Source organism: Macrotis lagotis, chromosome 1, assembly GCF_037893015.1.
Source record: "Macrotis lagotis isolate mMagLag1 chromosome 1, bilby.v1.9.chrom.fasta, whole genome shotgun sequence".
NCBI classification, from domain to species: Eukaryota; Metazoa; Chordata; class Mammalia; order Peramelemorphia; family Peramelidae; genus Macrotis; species Macrotis lagotis.
Genome location: NC_133658.1, coordinates 299,902,921 through 299,926,009, shown reverse-complemented (window position 1 = coordinate 299,926,009; position 23,089 = coordinate 299,902,921). Strand labels below are relative to the sequence as shown.

Genomic DNA, 23,089 nt, shown 5'->3' with positions numbered 1-23,089 from the left:
GGATGATGAGATGAAATCTTGGATTCACCCAATCCAACTAGAGAACCTTTCAAAGAATTTAAGATGAAGTAAATTGGAGCCCATTGTGTTCCTCTTGTATGAGAAAATTCCAGATTTATCAAGATACCCCCAACCAATAAAAGCAAACAAACAAACAAACTTTCAGAAATACATGCAATGACAACTCAATCAGTGAGGTCTCAGTAGAAGTAGATACTTGCTGGGGGTGATCTGGAAACATGAATGAGTCCCTCATTAGAATAGGTCCACCCTTCACCAATCAGAGTTGATTGCTACCTTCAAGAAAATTCACTTTTCCAAGGGCATATTAAGTAGGTTCCATGAGGAGGCTTTGGCATTCAAGAGTGCCTCTTTTATTAATTATCTGCTACCATAATTAAGAAACTATCTTTCAAACTTTTTACACATCAATAGGCTTGGAGTCTGGAACACCTATTCTCAAGGTCATTCTGTGATCCTGAGCAAATCACTAAACCTCTCTGATCCTCATCTAACTGTGAAAGGAGGGTTAATAACAGCACCTTTTTTTACACAGCATTCTTATGAGGGATCAATTGTGATAATTATATAAAGGCAATATATACCTTACAGGATTGTTTTAATTTCAATTATGATAATGATTATGTCATTCAAAAACTATTGTTTCCACTTTGTATTGGAGTAAGAAGACAAAAGTGAGAAAGTCATACTGCCTTCAAAGTGCTTTCCTAAGCTCATCGCCGAATACTTAGGGCATCAATGGTAAAGACTCAAATAAAAATGCAACTAAATATACCACAGTTTATTAATATCATCTAGTATTGCCACAGAACCCTAGCTACCTTTGAAAATAAGTTGTGTGTCCTTCCCCTCAGCTTTCTCTTCCCAAAGATATCTAGCCATAATTCCTTTAACTGTCCTTACCAGATCCTATTTTTCCAGTTTTCAATCGTTTTCACTGCTCTTCTTGAGTGACTAATCATAAATGAATGCTATTTAACTAACTAGGTCATCCCTTTCCAAGATTATTTTTCTTGCATTTGCTTTTAATGTCACTATTTTAGGAATGGGTCTCAGACTTTTGTTTTGTTCTGTTTTTTTTTTAACATTCTCTCTGTTTGGTTAGTGTTGCTCTATTGAAACAACTCTGACAATTTCCATTTTCTTTTCAACTCAAAGATGAAGAATATACTCTCTAGATGAATCATTCTACACATCTAACTCCACCTTTAAACCAAATTTGAAAGTTCCTTTTTTCCTCCTGTGTAGAATAGAGGGAGAGGAGTAGAGGAAAATTACATTCTAGATAATAGATGCTAAAACCCTCCCATATGTGCCACTCCTTTATCTAGGACCACACTCAGGTATACATGGAATAGATGCTCCTGAGTGAGGAAATTCCAGATTTATCAAGATCCTCCCAACCAATCAAAAAAAACAAGCCAACAAAAAATCTTGAGAAATACCTGCAGTGACATCTCACTGAAGCCTGAGATATACTTCACAGCATTTTATTATCCTCATTTTACAGATAGGGAAAATGAAACAAACAGAAATTAAGTGACTTACCCAGAGTCATGCAGCTAGTGTCTGAAATTGGATTTGAACTCAGGTCTTCCAGATCCCATACCCAATATACTATTCATATTCAGACACATGATGTATAGACTAGCACCTCCAGTATGAGGACTTGCCAAGCCTTTTTTCAGGGCTATTCATTCACCTTTGCTATTTACCCTTTACTCAACTTTCAAGAAGTTGTAGGATATATGGCAGCCATACCCTGGTAAACCATCTCAACATATAGTCTAACCAGGTTGACAGTAATTGAGAGCTTAAACCTGTTGATGAGTTTAGGGAATGTTTACCCCAAGCTTTTGAAGACATCACCTGGTGGAATGGGTAGATGTGAAAAATTTATTTCAATAGCCATGAAGACAGTTTAAGCAGGCACTGTGGAATGCTTAAATGTTAGTCAGGAATCAAAGACACCAAGGTCATACAATGTATCCTAAGCCTTCACCAGTCATTCTGACTTTTGTCTTACCACTGAATTTCAATGACTTTGGAAGACAAAGGGAGGGTTTTGTGCAACTCTGCCTCATTTAAAACCAATTCACTAGCAAGTCAGACATCACCCCATGATGTCATCAGTCTTCTTTGAAATGAAAGATGAACAACATGATCCACTACGTAACTAGATCCCCTCTAAACCGGAGATTTTTAACCTGAGATCTATGAATAGTCTTCAGGTGGTTCTATGAACTTAGTCGATAAAAAAAACCACATCATTATTGTCATTAATTTTTCATTGAAATTTAGCATTTCAAAAAAAAAAGAAATTTAGCATTTCCTTCAATTATTTAAAAGCATTATCTTGAGAACGAGTCCATAGGCTTTACAGCTGATAAAGGGATCCAGGATATGCAAAAATAAAGTTCAGAACCCCAGTCCTAAAGAATGATGCTGATATAAAGAATATTAAGTAACTAAAGAACTTGGGGGGGGGGGCACTTCATAAGTCACACAATGGCAGACCTTCCTTTATCTCTAGGTATGGCCTGACTGAGAAGACTCCCAATTCAGTCCTCTTTCCACTGGAGCTGTCTGCTACATAGTCTGATTCCAAGGTCAGCAATTCTTTCCATTCTACAATGTTACCTGCAAAGTCACTGGCTGTACAGTGTTCTAATTATTCTTCAGTGTTTTCCTTGGCATTAGATACATTTAGCCCTGGATTACTTTTAATCAATTAAGAGTCTATAATCTTAATGGAACTGGATGTTAGGGAATGTGTCTGTCCAACTTGAAGGTACAGAGAACAAGATGATTTAAGAAGATGATTCCAGCTTAGAACTTCTTTCTAAGCTGCAGGTGTAGTAAGAAAGTGTCCCTGAGGGGCGGCTAGGTGGCGTACTAGGGGCGGCTAGGTGGCATAGTGGATAAAGCACCGGCCTTGGAGTCAGGAGTACCTGGGTTCAAATCTGGTCTCAGACACTTAATTACCTAGCTGTGTGGCCTTGAGCAAGCCACTTAACCCCATTTGCCTTGCAAAAACCTAAAAAACAAAAAAAGAAAAAAAAAGTGTCCCTGGCTTCTCAAAGCTACCCCCATGGAGTCTAAGCTCTGGTAGATCCCACCAAACAAGAAAGGCTTCCAGTAATAATTCTCTATCTAACATTTTAAGGATAAACCATGTTAGATTTGAGCAGGTTCATCATCATAGCCTACCAAGTCCAACCCACTTCTTTTGAACCCAGGCCTTCCTATCTCCAAGAATGATATTTAGTGCCCCATCCACAAGACCATGCTCTCTCATTTTACAGTCTACATGATTCTGAACAAGTCACTTCCCCTCTCTTTGCCTCAGTTTCCCATCCTAAAGATGAAGGGAATTTGTCTATGTGCAGCCTGCTATCTTATCTGGTTCTAAATCAATTAATTGCTATGAAAGAAAAGCAAGTGTAGGGCACAACGCTCTAAACTTTTCATCTGCAGATAACTTTTGTGTTTTCTAGATTCACCCCTCTAAAAAACAGCCAGATAATTCTGAAAGTCATTGAGAGACCTGACCATGCTCTCTAAGCTATGTTTTTGGTCTTCAGCACCGATTTGAGAAGATCCAATGGAGAGATGACTGATTGGCTATCTGAAGGTCAGTCAATCAAGAAAGCTTTATTTGTGTCTGCTATGTGCCAGGTCAAATCCTGGAGTTACAAAGAAAAGCAAAAACCTAGCTCCTTTCATTAAGATAGATACATAGAGTATAAATTAAAAGTAATTTCTGCATAAAGGAGATAGTAAGGAGAAGGCTAAAGACAAACAACATTCCATGAGTTGAGTTGAGTTCTACCAGCTTTGAGGTCAAAGAACGGAGAGGCAGGAATCTTAGATACAAACCCCTCAGAGGTTGTGAAAGAGAGAGATGCTGAGCCTGGAGTAAGACAAGAGTTAAAAGGAGGTGGAGGCTGCCAGGTGAGGCTGGAAGACTTCAACAAATGAGGATGCCAGGCACTGGAAGGACCCTTCCAAGGTCACTGTTTTCATTTCTCTCACTCAAAGAAGAAAGCTATGCTGACACTTGAGCTGCTGTTACCACAATGAAACAGCAGAGGTCAGTAATGTTCTCACCCTTGTAGCACCCCCGCACCCCAACAAAATGGTCAGGCCTGTGTCATTGCTTGTATAAGTGCCTATACGGGCACAGGCAGGACCAACTGGCCCAGAACCAGAGCTCCAGTTTCTTGAGGTTAGGAATGACAGTCAATCTCCACCCCTCACCAGGAAAGGATTTTCCAACCTGATCTAAAATCCTGCAGTTCAAACCATTTCACAATAGGAATTAAGTGGAGACCTTTTTTTATCCCTTTCTATCACTGCTAAGAATAGGACTAGGTTTTCTCCACTGAACAGGAAAATCATTTAAGCAGTTATTCAGCTATATATTCACTGAGACCTTGTGTCCCCAACACTGTATAGTGACCCTCCCCACCTTTCTGAGCTTTCTGTAGTTTCTAATAAAAATCATGATGAAAGAATGTGAAAACGTTACCACTGGTTAAGAAATGGAGACCAGTGAGTAAGTAATTTGGGGTTATAACAAACCTCTGAGAATTATAGTAGAAGACAGGAAGCATGGGCTTCTAGTCCTGGCTCTAAGATTTGCATGACCAAACAAGTCATTTAATCCCTCTGAGTATTAGTTTTGTCACAGGTAAAAAGAAGGTGACTAGGTGGTCCAGTGGACAGAGTGCCAGATCTAGACTGAGGAAATCTTATCTTCCTGGGTTCAAATCTGCTTTCAGACATTTACTAGCTATGTGACCCTGGGTAACTCAATTAACCCTGATTGCCTCAATTCCCCATCATAAGATGAACTGGAGAAGGATATGGTAAACTACTCCAATATCTTTGCCAGGAAAATCCAAAATGGGGTCATTAAGAGGCAGACATGATTGAAAAATGATGAAACAACAAATAAAGAAGATATTGATCTAGATGTTCAATACAGCTCTGACAATCTATGGTTTTGTTTTTGATTTCTCTACCTACTTACCCAAGCTCAAATACTCAATGTAGGAGAGTAAAGACTAATACATCATTGGATTCAAAGTTTGATTCTCACATTTGTTACCCTATCCCTCTCTAAGATCATAGCCATGTCAAAGCCTTTAGTTTTCTCACATGTGAAATGCAATATCTCCAGTGCCTGCTTCAGAGAAAGTATAGAATAATGGCTAGAGAGAGTGAGGAAGATTTGAATTCAAGTCCTGTCCCTGATATAGACTAGCTGTGTGACCATTAGTCACTGAACCCTATGAGTCCCAGGCAATTTTATAAACTATTAAAGAATTGCTGATCTACATCAGAAAAGAGAGTTTCCACACTGGGAGGTCCCCATTCCAGTGAGGAAAGGACATGGTGCATATTTGCTGTTTAGGATCATTTCCAGGATCAAATATGATCTCTGTGAACTCTAAAACTCTACATATTTGGTGGGGGGGAGTTCTTTCAGTTGGGTCAGACTCTTCATGACTTCAATTGGGATATTCTTGGCAAAGATAACTAGAGTGGTTTGCTATTTTCTTCTCCTTCTGCTCATTTTACAGATGAGGAAACTGAGACAGATTTAAATTATTTGTGCAGGATCACACAGTTACCAACTGTCTAAGGCCAGATTTGAACTCAAGGAGATGAGTCTTCCTTACTTCAAGCCTAGCATTCTATCCAATGTGTCACTTAATTGTCAAAACTAAACATTTCTAGTTTAAATTCAAGATCGAAGTTTCTTTGGTGCCCAAAAGTCACTTTAAATTTCTTCAGAGAACTGTAGAAGATCTAGGCAGTATCTTTCTGAGATACAAGTTGACTTTGGGTCTGCCCTTCAGTGGTCCTCAAGTCACCCAAAAAAAATCCAGTCTATGGCGAAGGTCAGTTTTCTCTGATCTCCCTTGAATACTGAATGGAACATTTGAATTTGGATCCATACCATGTCCTTTCCATTTCATATGCCATACTTTCTGATATTGTTGGAAAACTTTATTAAAGTGATCTTTGTGGAGCACACCACTTCTCATTGGAAACTGTTGCTGAGTCCCATTTTGAGTAGCCTTCTCCCCAAATTCAAACTCAGAGTTAGATAGTAGAGGACCTATCAGTTCTTTCCACTGTATTTGTACATAGGGATAGTAAGAATCACTAGTCTTTTTAAATGTGAATAAACAGTGGGACAAAATCTCTAAAGAAGTGGTTCTGGGCTATACCCAAAGCATATCACCCTATATAAATTCAAGCCCTGGCTCAGGCAAGGGAGTCATAGGATTTAGGATTTAGTCATAGGACCTTATGGACCCTCTTCAAGAAAGGATCAGCAAACTACATCTCAAGGACTGAGTTGTTGACAGCCCTGCTTTTGTACAGGCCCAAAGGCTAAGAATAGTTTTTACATTTTTAAATAAAAACTATTCTTAACTCTTGGAGTGCTGCAAAGGCTGGCAGAAAGTCAAATGTGATCCACAGAGTGTATCTTAACAATCCTTGCTCTAGAGTTTTGGTTCTGGCTTAGGTTCATGGGTATATTTCAGAGGCTCCATGAACTCAGATGAGAAAAAAAAAATGACATCTTCATTTTGATTCATCTCTAATTGAAATTAGCATTTCCTTCAATTATTTAAAATTATTCTCCTAAAGAGTCCACAGGTTTCACCAGTGACTGTTGTCAAATGATTCCATCATTAAAAATTACAAGCCCTTGCTCTAGACCAGATGTCTCATTTTCAAGTAAGAAATATAAGGCCCAGGTAGTAAAGAATAGGGACTAGAGCCCAGATCCTCTGACTTCAGATTCTTTTTTACTACTAATTTCAAATGTTTTTCCTCTACAAATTCCTTAGTCTCAATTTTTCTTAGTTTTCATATATTGGAATTCTTGGAGAATTCACCAGATCAGGGGTTTATCAAGAAAAGAGATGTGTTGCATTCCTCCAGAGAGTAAATAGATAATTAACTCTGACAAATATTTATAATGTTTAGTGCTTTCTAGAACACTTTGGAATTCCTTTCTTTAATAAAGTACACAGTAACACAACATTTCTATATCCTTTTAGCATTTTCAGAACAATTTTCTTAAAACAACTCTGTGAGGGGCAGCTAGATGGCACAGTGGATAGAGTACCAGCCCTGGGGTCAGGAGGACCTGAGTTCATATCTGACCTCAGACACTTAATAATTGCCTAGCTGTGTGACCTTGGGCAAGTCACTTAACCCCATTGTCTTAAATAAATAAAATTTTAAAAAAACCAACAACCCTGTGAGATAGAGTGTTCAGGTATTGATTAAAAAAAAAGTAGAGATAGAGAGTTCAAGTAAATGAGGAAACCAAGAACCGAAGAGGGTAAGGACTCCCTGATGGCCACACAGACAAAAGGAACCTGATATGACAGAAAATTTTACTGGATTTAGAATCTAACAGTGAGAGTTCATATCTTGGCTCCTCTACTTTCTATACCTGTGTGAACTCGAGTTGGTAGTTACTTTGCTTTTCGTGGCAATAGTTTCAACCAGAAATAACTAAGAATTTTTAACCACTCCTGGCCAAGCAGCATAGAATACATACTCCATTAAGGGGAAGGGGCAAGCAAAATGAACTTTCCCTCCTTTAAGCACAAAGACACTGGGAGGAATAAAGACCCCAGTGCTAGACTGTTTTTGAAGAGGCCACATTTGGGGTCCAGACAGAGTGAAGAGCATACCATCTAGTAGTTTTCTATTTTAAATAATTATTCTTGATAAATACTAAGCTATGCAATTTCTATATTGCTACAGAAGAGTGATCAGTGTCATTTAAATTAGTCACTCTGAAGAAAAGTCTGTCAGCCCACCCTAATTATGATTCTATTTCCTTATTTGTAAAGTGAATAGAGTAGACTAGCTGATATCAAGATTTCTTGAAGCTCCTAGGTTTCTAAGTATAAGAAATGAGATTTGAACCCAGGTCTCTTGACTTTTAATTTAGGATATTTTTCTATTATGCCTTGATATTATTTTCATTTTTTAGCTAAATTAGCAACATGATAAGATGACCTGTCCAAGATCATTGGGTAATGTAGCCATGTCTGAAACCCCAATTTCCTAACTCTCAACCCAGTGCTCTTCCCATCACACCAATGTGATGGAATGGTACACCCAATATGGTCTAATATATTTTGTGAAAATACACAGTAGATAGTCAACAAAAGCCTTGTTGGAGCCACCCATTTGAAATAGCATCCTGATACAACTGAAGAAGCCTGAGAAAATAAACATGAAAAGTGTTAAATAAGGGTACAAAGGTAAATGTCAGACCTGCTGTCAAGAAGGTTCTGTTTTATCTCATAAATAATAGGTAGCTACTGAAGGTTTTAAGTAGTGGAGTGACATGTGAAGTCTTGCACATTTGGAAGATTATTTTATCAGCTATATGAAGGGTGGGATGGAAAGAGAAGAAGCTAGAATTTAGTCTAAGAAGAGAATTTCAGTTCTCTTAAGAAGGGTCTGAACTGAGAAAGGAAGTAAAGGAAGATATAGGAAAGAAAATTATAAAGATATAATAATAATTTATTACTGTTAATCATCTTCTTGTCCATCTTCTTTGTGACTTTATTTGGGGTTTTCTTGGCAAAGATACTTAAGAAGCTTGCTGTTTCCTTCTACAATTCATTAAACAGATGAGGAAGTTGTGGTAAATAGAATTAAGTGACCTGCACAAGCTCACACAGCTAGAAATGAGCCAGATTCGAAATCAGGAAGATGAGTCGTCCTGACTCCAAACTTCCTACTTTATCAACTGTGCTCCCTGCCCAATAATAACAATAGTTAACATGTGTACAGTACTTTAAAGTTCACAAAGCATTTTACAAATATGATCTCATTTAATTCTTACAACATCTCTGGGAGGTAGATGCTATTTCTGTACCCATTATATTACTGTGGAAACTGAGGCAGACAATGGTTAAGTGACAGCAGGATCACACAACTAGTAAATGATTGAGGTTGGAGTCAAAGATTTCATCATAGCTTCCCTGTCTTTCTTCCTGCCATCTGCATTGCCGACCATTGTACTCATTAAACTACTGGACTTGGCCAAATTCCCCACCACTAACTTCTCTAGATTAGTGATCATTCTCTCTTAGCCCTGATTGGTAGACATTTCATTTCTATATGGAGTTAACCCCAGATGTGTTTCATATTCCATCCTGATCAACCTCTGCCTTCTTATTATATGTACCTTATATTGTTCCCAGGAATCTCCCTCTGAGGTTTATTCTTGGAGTCTGAGGATATGACACTTGAGAGGAAGAGTCTGGCATAAGTGGGAGGGAACATAATGAGGTATCTTTTGAATCTACTGAATTTGAGGTACTCATGTGATTCTCAGATGAAGCTGTCCAGAATAGGGTAGGTAATATAGAATCAGAGCTCTGAGAATAATCAAAGTTTAGACATATAGACTTTGGGGTCATTTGCAATAAACTGATAATTGATTGATAATTGTTTTAAGAGTATAAAATGATAGAAATAGCTTAGCACTTGGGAGACAAAGGTTTTAACCCCACTTAAACAATTGATTCTGACTTTGGAGAAATTGCTTCCCTTCTTTGCTACTAATTCCTCTTCGGTAACATTAAACACTTGATCTCTGAGGTTCCTCTAGACCCCTAAAATTCTGTTTCTAGGCTTCTAAGGGTTTGATAAAATCAGCTGTTATCTAGGCTCATATGAAGCATTTGGGTACAGAGCATTATGGGAGTTTCTGAAAGAAGTGCAAGGTCCCCTAGGAAAGGGATGGAACAGCACTAGACTAATTCTACCTACTTCCCAATTTTTCCCTGAAGCCAATCAAGTGTGTGTTTGTGTGTGCGCACACACACACACACACACACACACACACATACACCATCCTTCAATCCGTAAGGCTCTATATAGAAATCCTAGAGAGAATGTAATGGATAAGCTACTAAGAGTCTCTATTCTGTCTGCTCCCTAGTGGGTTACTATATTAGTATGTTGTGACGTTAAATGACTTGATTCTCTGGAATGCTGCAAAGGAAATTAGAACTACAAGGAACTCAGGAGAGGGGGTGGTGCAAGGCAGGAGGAGATTTTTCTGGTCATTTCTTTCCATGTATTCCATAGAACTAACAGCATCAAATATTCATCACTATCCAAAAGTAACACTGCCAAGAAATCAGGAAAGTACATTTGCTAAATGGCTAAACATCTGGACAGCAACCTTTCCAGAGGAATTAGAGCCAGAGAAAACTGAGCCAGAGCTCAGTGTGACAACGTTAACTAACTGAAATAGATGAAAGGACAAAAAGGTGGTCAAAAACATTATTCCAGTTAAACTTGGCATCCCAGGGAGAGGGAATAGTAGCTGAAGGGGTTTGGTGGCAGAGCTCTTGCCTTCCTGCTCAAAGGTAGAAAAAAAGAGTTCACTCCTCCTCCCTCCATCCATGACTTTGAAAGATGGTGGGGAAAAAATAGCTTCAAACTTAACCTCAAATTCTTATTTTTAAAAAAATCTGAACTTGGGCTTCTATTTGGAATTAACAACACATACCCATATGCATTGTAATACATTTCTTTTTTTCAGATAAACCTGGACCATATCCTGCTACACTCTCTACTGTCTGAGACCCAGTGTTCTTGTCTGGGTGTCTACTCAGTAGCAAAGAGCTGCTGGCAATACAACTACTGACCTAACTACCATTGGGTGTCTCACATACAAACACACACACACACACACACACACACACACACACACACATGTATTTTCCCAAAGACCCAAGAGAAAAATAAAGAATCTCAAATTTTCTTCTCTGTGAAACTGTCAATTAGGATTTAAATGAGATAGTTGGAATTTAGCACTAGAAGGAACTTCAGAGAATAGCTACTCTAACCCATCCATTCACATTAGAAATAAGGAACTATCCAGATAATGAGCTATCTAAACATGGAATGCCATGCTTCAAGAGGCAGTGGGTTTTTTTCTAGAGATCTTCAAGGTAACTATTTGGAACTAAGATAGAGGGGGTTTTCTGCCTAGGATAATTTGCTTAAATGGTCTTTAAGAGACTCTCAACTCTGAGTTGTTGTGATCTACTGAGCTATGAAAGCAAATGCAGGAGTGACTTGCAGAAGGTCATACAGTTAGAGCCAGGATTTATATCCAGGTCTCTTAATGATCTACTCCAGATATTTTCCCATCCAAAAAGATGTAGTTCACTGGTTCTGTTTAAATTCAACTAAGGCTATGGTGTTGTAGCAAGAGAGATCAATTTGGGGGTCAAAAGACCCAGATTCTAGTTCTAACTCTGTCTCTTACTACTTTTGTGACCTTAAGGAAGTGACTTAACTTCTATGTGACTGAGATTTTTTTTTTTATCTATTTGCAACCCCATTTCTTTTCAAGTTTGGCAGGACATGTTTGTTTCTGCAGGACAGTTCTGTTGCACTATCTGCTTTGTACATAAGAGGAGAAGGGGAGTCATGTGTTCTGATTAGGAGAAAGACCCCCTGAACCACAATACTATCAATCCATGTAGGTAAATTGACTTTTCAGAAGAAGCTGTTGAAAGAGGTGGTCACTGGAGGCAAATACAGACTTGTGAATTTACTTCTGAATTTTTCCAAAAACTGAATTTTCTTCTGAATTTTCCCAAAGACATTTGTCTACCATGTCCTATAATATCCATTATCTGAAATCCTAGCAAATGTAAGATTAGATCCCCTTGATGTGATCATTCTAGATATTCATGCTTGAGCTTTGATCTTTTCTTGCTCCCAACTAAAGATGTTATTTATTCTTGTGTAGTATTCATCTACTTTAATTTTTATAAATTATTCAAATTCTGTTTATTGCTTACATTTAATAATGAAATTGTTAGCTGTCTGTGGTGGTCTTTTCTGTAACTAGTATTTGGTGAAAAGAAATTGAGCCAAGCAGGATATTTACACTAAAAATTCTTTCAGAGAACATATAAATCAACACAAGCTTCTCTCCTTTTCTCCTCATAGGGAGAAAAACTTCCATAGACAAGAAAAGTACTTATCACTACATTTATCTGCATTTATATTATATGTCTACATGTTTTATATATACATATTTCTATATGTCACTTATATATCTAAATTGTACATATATATATATATATTTCTCATATGTATGTGCATATTTACCCTCCAACAAGAGATATGACTTTGTATGAAGAGAAGGGAAAAGCACCACTCAGTAGTTTTAGCTGTCTATAAATGACTCTCGAAGAAGAAACAGGTTTATATGAGAGCAGAAAAGAATGTGGTTGTATATAAGAGAGAATTTGATTATCAAAATGATAAAAATATCAAGACAGGAAAATCAAGGAGGATAGAGAAGTTAAATCTGGGGAGAGGCATAGGATACTAGACTTAGAACTGAAAGTCTGGGGTTTAGACACTTCCAGTGCAGAGCAAAAATGGTGGTGTGAAGCTAGCATGCTCCTAGAGTTTTTTCCTACACAATGTAAAATGAAGCATCCACACAGACATTAAAGCTACAGTTCCCACCAAAAAAATAAAAGCTTGAAACAAGTTTTCAAATGTAGATGTCATGTAGGATTTTCAGTGAAAGTATATCCCTTTGGGGGAAAGGGAAGGTAAAGCCCAGTTAGGCAGAAGAGTGGAGAAAGCCAGCAGAAAGCTTTTAGCCACAGTGCAGTCCAGTTCCCAACAGTTTGACAATAGCCTAGGTCCCAGCAAATATATAGCAAGCTAATAGGGAGGGTTCCAATCTCAAACAAAGTCTGAACCCTGGGAACACTGGGGCAAAAGACAGGAATGGATTGAGAACAAACCACAACATGGGCAGAACCTGGACATAAAGGAGGAAACAAACCTCTGCAAAGGCAATACCTAGACTACACAGGCAATATCTTGACTAATGATAAGCCAGGGATCAGACCTCAGTCCAGCATAAAAAGCTTGGATCTATACTCCCTACCCCAGGAATAGAGCTCAAACAATTAAAATAAGCAAAAAGCTAAAAGAGGGCTAAGCATAGAAAGTTACTATGAAGACAGATATAATAGCAATGCTACCTCAGAACAAGAAAGTAATGAACAACTACCTACATGGGAAGTTTCAAGAGTCCAAGAAGTAGACTCAAATTCAAAAGCTCACAGAAGAGCATAAAAAAAAAAAAAATTTAAACCAAAGAAGAGAGAAAGGAGAAAAAAAAAAAGAAATGAGAGCCATGTAGGAAAATTATGAAGAATTGACTAAAGAAATCAAATCCTTTAAGAAGAGTAAGAATAACCAACTTGAAAAAGAATGTAACTCTTCAAAAAATAAAATTGATCAACTGGAAAAGGAAGACAACTCATCTAAAACTCAAATCAACCAATTAGAAAGGGAATGCAACTCAGCAAAAAGTAAAATTAACCAACTGGAAAAGGAAACCCTAAAAAACTAAAACTCTGAAAATTAGAATTGGACAAATCTATGAGACTACAAGTTTCCATCAAATAAAGTAAAAAGACTGAAAAAACTGAAGAAAGCATAAAATACCTTTTAGGAAAATAAACAATCTGGAAAATAGATACATAGAGATAATTTACAAATTATTGCACTACCAGAAAGTCTAGGTCACAAAAAGAGCCTGGAAAATATCTTTCAGGAAATTATCATAGAAAACTGTCCAAATCTGCTAGATCAAGAAGATAAAATATAGCCATCAAAAGAATATATAGAACTCCTCCAGAAAGAGATCCCAGGAAAATTCCAGAATTCTTAAATAAAGGAGAAAATATTACAAGCAGCAAAAAAAAGTAATTTAAATGCAAAGGAAACACAATCATACTCACACTGGGCTTATCAGCTTCAACACTGAGGACCAAACCTGGAATACCATATTTCAGAGGGCAAAAGACCTTGGATTACAACCTGTAAAAAGTCAGTATATTCTGTCAGGTGAAAAGATGGATATTCAACAAAATAAAGAATTTCTAAAATTTCCTGATAAAAAGATCAGAATTTGACAGAGAATTCAATCCCCAAATACAAGGTTCAAGAGATACATTAAAAATGTAACAGGGAAGGGGAAAAAATAAAACAAATATTAGTCAAGAACATTAAATAGAACACAACCCCCCCTCCCCAAGGGAAGATATAACACTTATAACTCTTGAGAATTGTTTTTCTCCTATGACGGTTGAAGGGTTGAATATAGTTGAAGAGATTGGATTTACAGGATATGGGTATGGTTGGTTCTTGTTTTTTCCATTGAAGAGGACCAAGATGACATCACTATGTTTGAGACAAATAGCCCAGGTAAAAACCTGGGGTGTTTACTCTAAATTTATATGTATCGTGTTTCCTTTGAACTACTTTAATTCTGTCTTGCTCATAGAGTTTAGCACTTTCTCTGATGAAGGCATCTTATTCTGGGCAGGTCCTAAACCAATGTCTCCCAAACCTTACAATTAATTGTAAAGTTCTTAAGAAAGACAAGCAGAATGTCTAAGTACTTAAGAGTACTTAGAGACTCTATAGTTAATTAAATCAGAAATGACTTTGCTAGATACTTTAAGAGGTTTGTAGTACCATAGGGGCAGAGGATGGGAACCTACTTAGAAGGGCTGGACATAAAGAGATTAGGAAGTGATCTTATCTTAATACATACTTTAGTTAAGTAGGGTTTTTAAGTACTATGATTGGGGAACTAAGCTGGGAAAGAGGGGGGTGGAGTGTAAGAGAGAGTATGCTTGGTGAAGGGAGGATGGGAAAGAGATACAAATGGTTCAGGAAATGATTTGGTTTTGCATTATGCTTTGGCTCATGAGGATTGTGTGTCCATGGAGGATACTTGAAAAGAGGGTAAGGTATAAAGTAATCATAATTTGATATGATTCATGACTCTTGAGAAGTTTATTCTTAATAAGACAGAGGAGGGGGTGGCTAGGTGGCACAGTGGATAAAGCACCGGCCCTGGAGTCAGGAGTACCTGGGTTCAAATCCATTCTCAGACACTTAATAATTACCTAGCTCTGTGGCCTTGGGCAAGCCACTTAACCCTATTTGCCTAGCCAAAAACCTAAAAACAAAACAAAACAAAACAAAAATAAGACCGAGGAGAGGAAGGTACTTAGTAACTGACACAATGTTGCTTATCAATAAATCAACCCCTGATTGTTCTTTGAATGATAGTTCTTTGAACTTATCAATCAATTAATCAGCCTTTAATTGATAGTACTTTGATTAATAGTACCTCTATCTGGTCAAATAAAAGGAGTATAATTTGATAAAAAAGGGAAGTAAGTATAAGATAGCATTAAAACAATAAAAACAAAAAGGAGAAGGCTAGGCATTAGTGAATAAAAAACACCAAATGAAGAGGGAAAGAAGAAGTGGGCAAAAAGGAAAGGTGTAAACACTGAGTAAATTCTAATTAGTAGAGTTGACCCAGAGAGGGCAAAAGATACATTACCACTTGGTTTAAAAATCTATCCTACTTTATAGGAAAATAGTGGGGCTGGGGGGAAGGTAAACAAAAGGGAAGAAGGGACTGATAAAAGGGAAGGCAAAAGTATAAGTGAAAAAAACTGAAAGTTAAAATTTAAAAGAAAATTTAAAGGGAAAGGGAATAAAACTTTGATGAGGAGAAATAAGAGGAAAGGAAAGAGAAAAGTATAAATGGGGAAAGTTAGAATAGAGGAAAATACAAATTAGTAATCTTAGCTGTAAATGTGAATAGGATGAACTCTCCCATAAAACAGAACAGATAGAAGAATGGATTAAAAATCAGAATCCTACAATATATTGTTTGCAAGAAACACATTTGAAGCAGAAAGATACACATAGGGTAGAAGTAAAAGTCAGACAAAATATGCTTCAACTGAAGTGAAAAAGTCAAGGGTAGGGATCCTGAACTCAGACAAAGCAAAAGCAAAAATATACCACATTAAAAGGTATAAGAAAGGGAAACTACATCTTCTTAAAAGGCACTATAGGCAATGAAGCTATATCATTATTAAACATGCATAAACCTAGTGATAGTGTCCAAATTCTTAGAGGAGAAACTGAGTGAATTACAAAGAGACATAGACAAAAAATATTATAATAGTGGGGGAACCTCAACTTCCCCCCCTCAGAGTAAGATAAAGCAACCACAAATTAAACAAGAAAAAAGTTAAAAAAGCAAATAAAATCTTAGAAAACTTAGATATGATAGACCTCTGGGGAATCATATCTAAGTTTTCTAATATTTGCATGGGGATAGAAAAGAATACACCATTTTCTCTGCAGTACATGACACCTGGTTAGTTTTATTATAGGTGCCATGTATATACATGCTTAATCAAATGCGGAAAGCAGAAATAAAAAATGCATACTTTTCAGATCATGTTGTAATAAAAATTACATGTAATAAAGGTCCATAGAAAGATAAATCAAAAATTAAATGGAAACTGAATAACTTAATTTTAAGGAATGAGTGGACCAAACAACAAATCATAGAAATAATCAACCATTTCATCCAAGAAAATAATAATAATGAGATTTATGGGATGCAGTCAAATCAGTTTTTAGAGGAAATTTTATATCTCTAAATGCTTATATGAATAAAATAGAGAAAGAGGAGATCAATGAATTGGTATGTAACTTAAAAAGCTAGAAAAAAGAGTAAATTAGAATTAAATACCAAATGATAAATTCTGAAAATCAAAGGGGAGATTAATAAAATTGAAAGCAAGAGATAATAAATAATAAATAAAAATGAGTTGGTTTTATGAAAAAATCAATAAAATAGTTAAACCTTTGGTTAATCTGATTTTAAAAAAGAAATATCAAAAATAAAAAGGGTGACCTAACCACCAATGAGGACTCATTTTGCTGAACTGTCAATAAATTTGATAACCTCAATGAAATGGATGAATATTTACATAAATACAAACAGTCCAGATTAACTGAAGAGGAAATAAAATGCTTAAATAATCCTATTGCAGAAAAAATTTCAAAAAACCATCAATAAACTCCCTAAGAAAGAAATCTCCAGATCCAGGTGGATTTTCAAGTAAATTCTACCAAACATTTAAGGAACAATTAATTTGAATTCTACATAAACTATTTTTAAAAATAGTAGAAAAATGAGTTCTGCCAAATTCCTTTTATAATACCAATATGATGCTTATACCTAAACCAGGAAGAACTAAAACAAAGAAAAATTTAGAACAATGTCCCTGATGAAAATTGATGCAAAAAATCTTAAATAAAATTTTAGCAAAGATTACAGCAATTATTACTAGGATAATACACCATGATCAGGTAGGATTTATACCAGGTAGGCAGGGACAGTTTAATATTAAGAAAACACTCAACCTAATTGAGCATATCAATAGCAAAACCAACAGAAATCATATGATCATCTCAATAGATGCTGAAAAAGCCTTTGGCCTTTGGTTAAAATACAACATCCATTCCTATTAAAAACACTAGAAAGTTTAGGAAAAAATGGAGTCTTCCTTAAAATAATGAATAGTATCTATCTAAAACCATCAACAAATATCTTATGTAATGGAAATAAACTCAGAGCATTTACAATAAAATCAGGGGTGGAACAAGGATGCCCATTATTACCATTACTATTCAATATAGTTTCAGAAATGCTAGCTGTAGAAATAAAAGAAGAAAAAGAAATTGAAGGAATCAGAATTGGGAATGAAGAAGCAAAGCTTTCACTCTTTGCAGATGATATGATAGTATACTTAGAGAACCCAAGTAAATCATCTTAAAAACTCCTTATAACAATTAACAAATTCAGCAAAGTAGCAGGATATAAGATAAATCCATATAAATCATCAGAATTTCTATATATGAATAACGAAGCCCAAGAGCAAGAAATAGAAAGAGAAATTCCATTTAAAGTAACTGCAGACAACATTAAATACTTGGGAATCTACCTCCCAAGACAAATCTGGAAACTGTATGAACACAATTATAAAACACTTCTCACCTATTATAATAATGTCAGATCTAAACAACTGGAAAAATGTCATTTGCTCATGGTTAGATCAAGCTAATATATTAAAAATTAAATTATTTATTCAATGTCATACCAATCAAAATACCAAATAATTATTTTGCTGAACTAGAAAAATATAGGAACAAAATTCATCTGGAGCAACAAAAGGCCAAAAATATCAAGGGGACTGATTAAAAAAAAAAGTAAAGAAAAGTGACTAGCTCTGTCAGATCTAAAGCTATACTATAAAGCAGCAGTCATTAAACCATCTGATATTGGTTAAGAAATAGAGTAATCTATCAGTATATTAGGATAAGTTCAAAAGAAACAGTAGTAAATTACTTCAGTAATCAACTGTTTCACAAACCCAGAATCATTAGTTTCTGGGATAAGAACTCACTTTTTGACAAAAATTGTTGGCAAAACTGGAAAATTAGTATGGCAAAAACTAAGCATCAATCCACATCTCACACCCTATACCAAAATAAGGTCAAAATTGGTACAGGATTTGGACAAAAAGTGCAATACTATAGACCAATTAACAGATCAAGAAACACTCTGTCAGATCTATGGAAAGGAGAGAAATTTATGACCAAGTAAGAAATAGAGTACATTCTCTCTCAAAATTTATAACATAAGGACTCTAACTGAATTTTTGAGACAGAACCCACAGAGGGATCCAGTGAGGCAATTCTCCAGACCAAGGTAACCTGGAAAATAGTGTAAAGGTTCCAATCCACAGGGTTAGAGGGGCAGCTGGTCAGAGTGAAGGAACTTCAGCCTCCTGGAGGCAGCCCCAGAGTGCTGGAAGCTGTGACTCATGGCACTGGGCGCAGTTTCCTGACCTACACCCCGGGGTAGCACTGGGAACAACTTGGAAGATCAGCTGGTGGCCTTTGCCAGGGCAAGCTGTGAAAACCAGCCCTCAGGGCAGTCAGAGAGCAGCGTGGCCTCCGCAGCCCAGATCCAGAAACTGGAAGCAGGTGGAGACGATAAGCAGGAGTCCCCAGGCTTGAGTGCTGAGCCTAGGTAGGGGAGTGGAGAGAGACTTCTGAAGTCTGTTCTCTGTCTCTGGAACAGGACTCTGGGGCTCTGACCACATTCAGATCCTGATCACAGTTTAGGCCCCCCATAGAACAGCACCCCCCACCTCAGCCCCGTGGCAGAGGGGTGCACCTGTGGTCATTCACAGACCAGGAGGGAAGACAGAGCATCATTCACTGACATCCCTGTTGGGGGGGGCTGTCTCAGAAGATGAGGAAGTCCAAGCTCCTGCATCTAAAGACTCCAAGAAAAACAGAAATTGGGCTCAGGCCATGACAGAGCTCAAAAAGATTTTTAAAATCAAGTGAGGGAGATAGAAGAAAAACTGGGAAAAGAAATGAGAGAGATGCAGGAAAAACATGAAAATGAAGTCAGCAGCTTAGTCAAGGAGATCCAAAAAAATGCTGAAGAAAATAGCATATTAAAAATCAGCTTAGGCCAAATGGATAAAACAGTTCAAAAAGTTATCAAGGAGGAGAAGAATGCTTTAAAAAGCAGAAATGACAAGATGGAAAAAGAGATAAGAAAGCTCTCTGAGGAAAACAAATCCTTCAGATCTAGAATGGAGCTGAAGGAAGCTGTTGACTTTACGAGAAGTCAGGACACAATACTTCAAAACCAAAAGAATGAAAAATTAGAAGAAAATGTGAAACATCTCATTGAAAAAACAACTGATCTGGAAAACAGATTCAGGAAAGATAAGTTAAAAATTATTGGGATACCTGAAAGTCATGATCAAGAAAAGAGCCTTGACCTCATTTTTAAAGAATTCCTACAGGAAAAGTGCCCAGATATCCTAGAAGCAGTGGGCAAAATAGAAATTAAGAGAATCCACCAATCTCCCCTGGAAAGAGATCCAACAACCCCCAGGAATATTATAGCCAAGTTACAGAACTCCCAAGTCAAAGAGAAAATCTTACAAACAGCCAGAAGGACACAATTCAAATATCGTGGAGCTGCAGTCAGGATCGCACAAGACTTAGCAGCAACTACATTAAAGGCTCATAGGGCTTAGAATGTAATATTCCGGAAACCAAAAGAGCTCAGAATGCAACTGAGAATCAAATACCCAGCAAAATTGAATGTCCTCTTCCAGGGGAAAAAGATGGACTTTCGATGAACCAGGGGAATTTCAAATGTTTCTGTTAAAATGGCCAGAGCTGAACAGAAAGTTTGATCTTCAAATACAGGACTCAGGTGAAGCATAGAGAATGGAGAAGAAGGGTAAAATATGAGGGACTTAATGATGATGAACTACATGCATTCTGGCATAGAAAAATGATACTGATAATACTCATAAGAAACTTCTCATTTAATAGAGTAGCTAGAAGGAACTTTTATAGATGAAGCACAGGAGAGAACTGAATTTGAAGTTATAATATGTTGTAAAAATGGCTAAAAGGGAAATGTAATGGGAGTAAGAGAAAGGAGAGGTAGAATAGGCTAAGATATTTCATATAATAAGATTTTTTTATTACAATGAGCTATTGCAATGATATGGAAGGGGGGAAGGTGAGGGGGAATGAGGGAACCTTCGCTTTCATCAGAGGTGGATCAGAAAGGAAACATCATATATATTCAATGGGGTATAGACATCTAGCATAAGAAGGAGAGAAGGGGGACAGGGGGATGAGGGGGGTTGTGAGTGATAGAGGAGAGGGTGGACCATGGAGGAGAGTGGTCAGATATAACACATTTTCTTTTTATACTTCTTGCAAGGGGCTGGGATTGGATGGCCTGTCTGGGACCACAGGGCCAGGTGGTTGCTGAGCCTTAGGGGTAGTGTGTAGGCTTGGGGCCTCTTGATCCCAGGGCTGGTGATCAGTCTGCTGTGCCACTCAGCTACCCTACAGCACATTTAAGAAGACGGATAGAGTGAAAGGAGAGATAAAATATAATGTATGATAGTGGGGAAGTACAAATGGAGGGAGTTGCAATCAGTAATGGCAACAATGGAAAATTATGGAAGCAGCTTTTGTGATAGACTTATCCTAAAGAAAGTGATCCATCCGAGATAGAGCTGGTGGTGCTGGAACACAGACTGAATGAAGCACATTCATTATTATTATTATTATTATTATTATTACTATCATTATCATTATTATTAGGGGTTGCTGGGTGGATGGGGTTGGGTGGCTTGCCTGGGGTCACACAACTGGGTGATTTTTGCATGTCTGGGGCCAGATTTGGGCTCAGGTGTTCCTGGTTCCAGGGCCAGTGTTCCATCCACTGTGCCATTTAGCTGCCCCTACTATTTTTTTTATTTCAATTTTAATTTTTTCCTCTTTCCTTTACTTTATTTCTCATGAGGTTCTATATTTTTTGGGGAGAGGGGGTATCATGTTTACTCTTAAACAAGAATATTTTAATAATGTATAAAAAATTATTTGTACAAAAATGAAATAAATATAAATAAAAAAGAAAAGAAATTTTAAAATGATAAAAAGAAATAAAATACATTATAAATTGCAAAATGAATGGTTTTGACTACAATAAATTAAAAAGGGTTTGCACTAATAAATCAATGCTGCCAAAATTAGAAGAAAAACAAAAAGTTGGGAAACAATTTTCACAACTAGGGATTCTGATGAAGGTATCATTTCTAAAATACAGAGAGAACTGCATCAAATTTGTAGAGTTATAAGTCATCCCAATTGGTTAATGGTCAAAGGATATGAATACATAGTTTTCAAATGAAGAAATAAAAGCTATATATAATCATATGGAAAAGTATATCAAATCATTACTGATTAGAGAAATGTAAATTTAAACAACTATGAGGTTCTACCTTACACCTATCATATTGGCATAAATTAAAAAGAGGAAAATGATTAATGCTGGAAAGGTTTTGGGAAGATTGGGATATTAATGCATTCATTGTTGGTGGAATTGTGAACTGATTCAACCATTCTGGTGAGCAATATGGAATAATGCCCAAAGAGCAATAAAAATGATCATACCTTTGACTCAGCAATATCAATACAAGACCTATATCCAGAAGAAATCATAAAAAATGGGAAAATTTCTACATGTTCCAAAATATTCATAGCAGCTCTTTTTGTAGTGACAAAGAATTAGAAATTGAGGGGATATTCATCAATGGGGGAATGGTTGAACAAATTATGGTGCTTGAATGATATGGAATATTATTGTTCTATAAGAAACCATGAATGATCAGATTCTAGAGAAACATGGAATGTACTACAGAAACCAATGCTGATTGAAGGAGCAGAACCAAGAGAACATTGTATACAATAACAACATTGGGAGTTTACCAATCTTGATGGATGCAGCTACTTTCAGCATTTCAGAGAGCTTGGATATGCTAGGAGACCTGCTATGGACAATGTTATCCACATCCAGAGGAAGAAAAAAGCAAAACAAAACAAAAAACTACAGAATCTGAATGAATGCTACATTCACTTTTTAAAAACTTCTCTTATGTTTTTCTTTCCTATTTCATGAATTTCTTTCTGTTCTCTTAATCCTAATTCCTCATACAAAAAATGATTAATATGTAAACATGTTTTACACAAATATGTATGTACAATATTCACTGTTCACTGCTCAGGGGAAAGGAGGCGGAAAGCGAGGGTGAAAAGGAATTATGTAACTTAAAAAATATACATAGGAATGTAAATGAATAATGGAAAAATAATAACATGTATTTGGAAAAATAAAATAAAATATAAATTATTTTTAAAAAGACTGGGTTTTAACTCCCATTCTGGTATTCATGTTTGCCTCACCTACAAAATGAAGGGATTATCCTTCCAGCTCTAATGTCCTATGAGAGCTTGGCCTTTGAGAAACCCATCACATCCAATAAGGCATCAAAGTAAGATATAAAGAGAAGAAAGTTTACATAGAAGGAAGAAAAAGAGAACAATCAAATTACTAGTTTTGCAGGAATTCAGGAAAAGATGAAAGTAGTTTAATAGCAGGGGAATACCTGGAGGAATTAGTTCTTGAGTACAGTTTCAAATACAAAAAGGAGGATGAAGATGATAA

At 36.6% G+C, this 23,089-nt stretch overlaps 1 long non-coding RNA gene across 5 annotated transcripts in view; it reads right to left on the bottom strand.

The window, feature by feature from the left end:
• LOC141505445 (uncharacterized) overlaps positions 1 to 23,089 on the bottom strand; it is a 182,695-nt gene that overhangs the window by 115,191 nt on the left and 44,415 nt on the right. For 4 of the 5 annotated variants that reach the window (XR_012473604.1, XR_012473603.1, XR_012473607.1 and 1 more), the window contains exon 2: positions 13,881 to 13,959. The exons of the other annotated variant lie outside the window; for it this stretch is intronic. This is a non-coding gene — a long non-coding RNA (uncharacterized LOC141505445). The remainder of the gene's footprint in view (positions 1 to 13,880; positions 13,960 to 23,089) is intronic. 5 annotated transcript variants of the gene reach the window in all.